The following is a 6,406-nucleotide window of genomic DNA, read 5'->3' as shown; positions in this document are numbered from 1 at the left end:
AACCTGGCGCCGTAGGGATTCCTTCCCAGGCAGGGGGAACCTGGCACCATAGGGATTCCTTCCCAGGCAGGGACAACCTGGCGCCGTATAGGAATTCCTCCCAGGCAGGTGAGAAATAACCATACCAAAGATGAAACAATGCCCTACAGCTAAATCACCAGGCTATGGCAGAGTGAGCACAGAACTAGCAGGAAGCTTTAGCTGGCTGACCAAAACTGTCCTCGAGACGCACCCCAGGGAACAAGGGTAGACCGGGCCCTAAGGGTCCCCCTTTTATATAAATTATATGACTAGGTCTGTCTTGGGTAGCATTGGACGTCAGGCAATACCCCTTACCCGTCATGGGAAAGCATCCAGGTCAAAACACATTTCCTGTCTTAGGTTGGGGCAGCCCCCCATAAACCTTACCTATCATTGGCTCACTAGTCACCCATCAACAAGGTCAGCCAGATTTGTGCTGAAAGATACTCCGGGGCAATAGCTAAAAGAACTTGCCACGTGGCAACTTTGACCTGAGCTTGCCTTTGGCTCTGGCACCATGAAATCATGAAGATGATGCTCCAGCACATATAAGCACTCCAAAAAGAAACTGTGCCTGTTCAATTCTTAATAAATCTGCCCAAAATGGAGTCCTTTAAGTAAAGTCTCAGCACTGGTAGAAGGAACCCTAGTATAGTTAACTAGAATAATAATTCATAGCCAATTTGTAAATCTTGTACTCCAGGGTCCAATGAATAACAGCAAAAAGCCTTTTCTGTAACCTAGCAGAGGTCAAAAACCACAACCAATTTCAAAATTAACTGCAGTATTCAAATGTAAAATTTAACTCAATTAGAATGGCCAAGGCATTTGCAACCTGCCCTGAGAGAGTATCCATAGTGCTAGCAGAAGCAACTAACTTCTTCTGATTAAGGGAAAATCCAGCAGCATTAGCCGCTCTGGCAGCCACAGCAATAGCTGTCAATATCCTGGGAAGGGTAGATGGGTAAAGGAAGAGTCCTTGGCACTCGGACCACCACAGCCAGCATCTCAGGAACCCAGCAGCTCTTCAGTTGGCAGGTCAGTTGGATCTCTTGGTTCTGTCCCGTCTTCAGGCTTCTGGACAGGAAAATCCACTGCATGCACCAGATGCTCAGGTACCCAAATTGGATTGTCAGCGTCCTGCGGGAAAACACAGACAGCTCCTCTGCCCCACATTAGTACAGGATCTGAACCATACCAGGTGCCATCTGCTAGATTCTTCCATTTAACATGAGGCATCCCAAAAGAATTTGGCGCCAATGTCACTCAGCGGTGGTCTGGGAATGAGCATCAACAGTCAAAAAATTTAAAAAGTATAAAATAAAAGACAAATGGTCCCTGGGGGTGGAACCATAATCCCCTTTTTTGTTTTATGCAAATAAGCTTTGAGTGTACGATGCACTTGTTCCACTATGGCTTGTCCTTGGGGATTATAGGGTATACCCGATTTATGAAAAATAGAAAACTCAGAGCAAAATTTAGCAAAGCCAGCTCTGGTGTAGGCTGGTCCATTATCAGTATTCACAATTTTTGGAAATCCCATGTAGGCAAAAGCCTGGAGACAGTGACTTTTAACATCCTGTAATTTTTCTCCTGTATGAGCTGAGGCAAAGATAAAATGAGAATATGTATCCACGGTTATGTGAACATATTGCATGTGCCCAAAAGAAGGAACATGGGTAACATCCATTTGCTACAAATGATTAGGAGCAAGCCCACGAGGATTAACTCCCAAATGGGGAACAGTTAAAAGTTCCGCGCACAAAGGGCATTTTTTAACAATATCAGTGGCTTGCTCTCGAGATATCTTAAAATGAAATCTTAAAGACCCAGCATTGAGATGAAAACGATTATGAGCTTTTTCTGCAGCTCCATAAGATTCTTGACTCACTGCATAAATTTGGCGAGTGAGCTGATCAGCCAAAGCATTCCCCTCGCTCAAGGGGCCAGGCAGGTCCATATGAGCCTGCAAATGCCCTACGTAAATTGGAACAGATCGGGCCCAAAGAAAAGTTTGAATAACCAATTGCTACATCCATGGCTGTCACGCCAGTGTAGCAGAAATGCTGACTGGACGGACTGTTGCCGTAGGATTGGGATTTGCACTTCACGGAGCTACGTCCCTGGCTGTCCCTTGGCAATCAGTTGTGGTCATGATGCCACCTGAAGTTGCTACCTGCACTGACTCGACCTCGCTGTCCTTGGTGCCGATATGTTTGTCTTTTCCTTGTCTTTCTGTTCTTTGTGATTGCCAACAGACCAGACTATTCCAGGCAGTTGCAGATACAAACAAGACTACTGAGGACATTTTGAGCTCTGCCCCACCATTCATTAAAGCCTTAAGAGAAATAGCCAGCTCTGGGAATTGGGAGGTCATCGTTAAAATAATTCCTTAATGATGTGGAGCAAAAGGAGTTGCTTTTATCAGGAGAAACCTTAGAAGCCTTCTATAGGAAAACAGCTGCAGCAACCCCCACTAGACATTTGCCTGAAGTATATGTGCAGTTTAACAGGAGGCCTAAGCAGCCTTCCTTATGGCCAGAATAAATCTAGGCTAATTACAACATCTGACCCTGAGTGTTGGAGAGGAAAGAGAGTTGAGATTAATGGTATGAGATGAGTTTCAGACAAGTTTGAGATCATGTCTTTAAAATTTCCTAGCAGAAAGTTTTCCCAGGAAGATAGTGGCCTTCTCCTCTCACACCCCAAGATATTCTGAGCACAAGGTCACTTAGCCCAGCCAGCCACCTGGTACAAACTGAGCAAAAGTCCTTGTACCCAAGTCAAAGCATTTTCAAAGATTTTCTTTGTAAACTGTTTTATGCTGTTCTTTTTTTATGGTCTGATGATGTATGTCTTTGCTAAGTTTTTTTTTGATTGTAAAAGAATATAAATCTTACACTGAAAAAAGTAAAATTGCAGCAGCATATTCAACCACATTGAGTGTGACTGTCTGTCATTCCTCGCTGATTCCTGAAATCTCCTGAGCCTTCACCCTGATTTTCCCATGGTCTGAGTGCCTCCATGAGAAGCAGTCCATGGCAGCCAATAACTGCATCTGGACTCGAGATACAGAAGCAATATAAGCTGCAGTTTCCAAAGGCACAAGAATTTTGCTTACATATTGACTGTCAGTAAAAAGGTTAAATGGAATGTCAGCATATTTCTCTAAGGCCATCTGTACAGCGATCAATTTAGCCACCTGAGCAGATTTAGCATCAACAGGCTGAATATCAAAGTCAGGAGGGATTAGTACATAAAAACAAAGTTTAATCTTCAGCAAAATTCTGTAGCCAAGTTATTTCTGCCTGGGTATATGGCGTAATAACCTTATCAAGTAACAGTTTAAAAGTTTGTAAACCAAGTTTATACCCTTTCTGAATAACATGTAGCACAGCTGATGGGTATGAGATAACAATTTTTACAGGTGACACATGTTCATGTATCCACAGGATGGGTCATTTCTGTCAAAAAAAAAACTCCAGTAGGACTATGCTGAGAGGGAAAAATTATCAAAAGCAGAGGCTGACTATAGTCAATATAATGGATATGAGCAGAGGCAAGCTTTTCTTCAATTAAAGTAATACATTGCCTTGCCTGAGGTGTCAACTCACAAAAGGAAGTTGGGTCTGGATTCTCCTGCAGAACGTCCGTACAACCATTTACTGCTCTAAGATCTTACAGCAACCTCCATTTACCAGACTTTTACTTAATAACAAAGATAGGAGTATTCCAGAGAGAAGTGGATGCCACTATGCATCCTGCCTCTAATTGTTCCAGGAACTCACTCCGTAGGCCAGGCTGGCCTTGAACTCAGAGATATCTGTAGGTCTCTGCCTCCAAAGAGTTGGGATTAAAGCCATTACACCTGGCTTTTTCCCTGGGCTGAATAACCATCCCTTTACCTGCAGGGCAGTTCCTTTTGAAGTGTCCTGACCTTCCACAATGAAAACAATTCCTCAATCTAGCTCCGCCTTGACCTTCCCTAGGGGCAGGAGCAATTACCTGACCCACCACATGAGTGCCATCAATGTCCCTGCATAAACGGATAAAGTCATTTAAGTCTCCATTTCTATGGGGGCGTAAAACCTCTTGACAAAATCTGTTAGTGTTTTCATAGGCTAATTGCTTTATGGCTGGCATAGCTGAGCTCATATCCCCAAAAATACGACTTCCTACCTGTAAAAGGTGGTCAATAAACTCAGAATAGGGTTCTGAAGATCCTACCTGTAAAAGGTGGTCAATAAACTCAGAATAGGGTTCTGAAGATCCTTGAAAGGTCTTAGAAAGCTGTTCTCCTGCTCCTTTGTTAGGTAAAGCTTTCCAAGCTTTAATGGCTGTGGTAGCTATCTGAGCATAAATCGCAGGATCATATGCAATCTGTGCTGCTAAGCCAGTATATTGTCCTTCACCAGTTAACATGTCAAGGTTATGCTGGGGGAAACCCACGATGGCATTATTCCGTGTGGTCTTTTTGCAATTTTCCTGCATTTCACCTCTCCATAACAAATAATCTCCCCCCGATAGACAAGTCCTGCAAAGCTGCATCCAGTCACTGGGTGTAAGGTTGAGCTCTGCAAAGGATTCTAATACAGCCACAGTGAAAGGAGCATGCGCTCCATAGGCCACAACTGCTTCTTTTAACTGCTTAATATCCTTAAAGGCCAGGGGGTTATGCTGCCTGGTCCTTCGTTCTTGCGGATCAATAATTTCTCCAACAGGATAAATCTGCCTTTCTCTACTTAGATTATTTAGTCTGTCTTGAATCTCTCGGATTTCCGCCTCTAGGTCTATAGGGGCAGAAGTAGTAGTACAATGATTAGAAGTCGCAAAGAATGTTTTTTGCGGCAGAGGTCTCATCGAGAGATCTCTGTTTGCTTCCTCACTTTCCTCTTTTTCTAACTGCTTTTTTAAAAGTGCCATCTCCTTTTCTAGAATTTCTTCCTCCTCATCTATATCCCCAACACTCTTAACTTCCTGCTCCTCAAAGCTCTTAATAGAACTCACAGATTCTGCTTTCTGAATCTCCTCAAGGGTTTTGTTCAAAATCTCTAATTGCTCTTTTACTTTTACATCATCACTGAGAAGAGCATCTCTGACTAAGCGCCATAGCGAAAATATTGCTATGGGGAAAACTTCTGGACCTCACTCTTTCAGTGCATTTTGAAGGTCAGCCTTTACCTGCTCCCAATCAGTAATATTAAAACCCCCTGCATGTAGAAACCAGGGACTAAACTCTAAAACCATCTTGACGATCTCCTGTGCTGTCTCAACCTTAATACCAGTGCCTTGTTTCTCCAAAAGAACTAACAATTGGCCTGTTAACTGACCTCTTAACACTGGAACAGAAATACTTGCACCCATTAGGCAATACACCCTTGCCACTTACCTGCTGTCCAGCCTCCCGAGGGCGATCTCTCAGGGATCCTTACTTCCCGAAACTTGCAGATGGGTCTCGGCAGATGAGTCTCCAACTGTAGCTGCTGATGATCCCAGCGGTGCCTCCAATTGTAACACCGATTCTGTGTCACCCTCTCGGTACAGTTCACGCACAACCATACCTTATGCGAGTTTGGGCAAAGGCCTGGAGATTGAAAGAAAGACAAAAAAACCATGGTCATTAGAAAGCAGATCAGCTGAATGCCACTTTATTCAGCTTTTTGCAAAAAATATACTTAGGCCCCAGTAAAGAAATTCTTTCCCAGGCAGGGGCAACCTGGTGCCCTATAGGAATTCCTCCCGGGCAGGTGGGAAATAACCATACCAAAGATGAAACAATGCCCTACAGCTAAATCACCAGGCTATGGCAGAGTGAGCACAGAACTAACAGGAAGCTTTAGCTGGCTGACCAAAACTGTCCTCGAGACGCACCCCAGGGAGCAAGGGTAGACCGGGCCCTACAATTATTGATATCCTTAGGGTTTATAATCATCATCCAAATATTAAAATTTTAATTACTGAGGAGGAGAAGGTTCTTAAAGAAACCTCCCAGCCTGCATCTAGAGCAGCTAGATCACATCACAGCTGCCTCCCACTGCCCATCTGTTGTCATTGATCTACCTGATTAGGAGATTGTCCCTCTAAAACCTACCTCTAATCATATCGTGCCCCTATTAGAGTCCAAATCATCTAAAAACCAACTATACACTGACTTAAGAGATCTTTCTGATACCTTAACACCTGAGGAGGAGGCCTCCTTGGAGAGAGAGAGATGGCAAAATACCGTAATCCCGACCAGCCACCCTTAAGAGGGACAGATGCAATTGCCTCCTTGGCACACTCTCCACAGTGCTGCCCCTGCCTCTGCACTTCCCCATGTTAAGCAAAAACATCCTTTAAATCCCCAACCCCATTGCTGCCCTCCGTCTCATTCACTGCCCTTCTG

Source organism: Myodes glareolus, chromosome 1 (assembly GCF_982192425.1).
Source record: "Myodes glareolus chromosome 1, mMyoGla1.1, whole genome shotgun sequence".
Taxonomy (NCBI): domain Eukaryota; kingdom Metazoa; phylum Chordata; class Mammalia; order Rodentia; family Cricetidae; genus Myodes; species Myodes glareolus.
Note: the sequence above shows the minus strand (reverse complement) of the source record.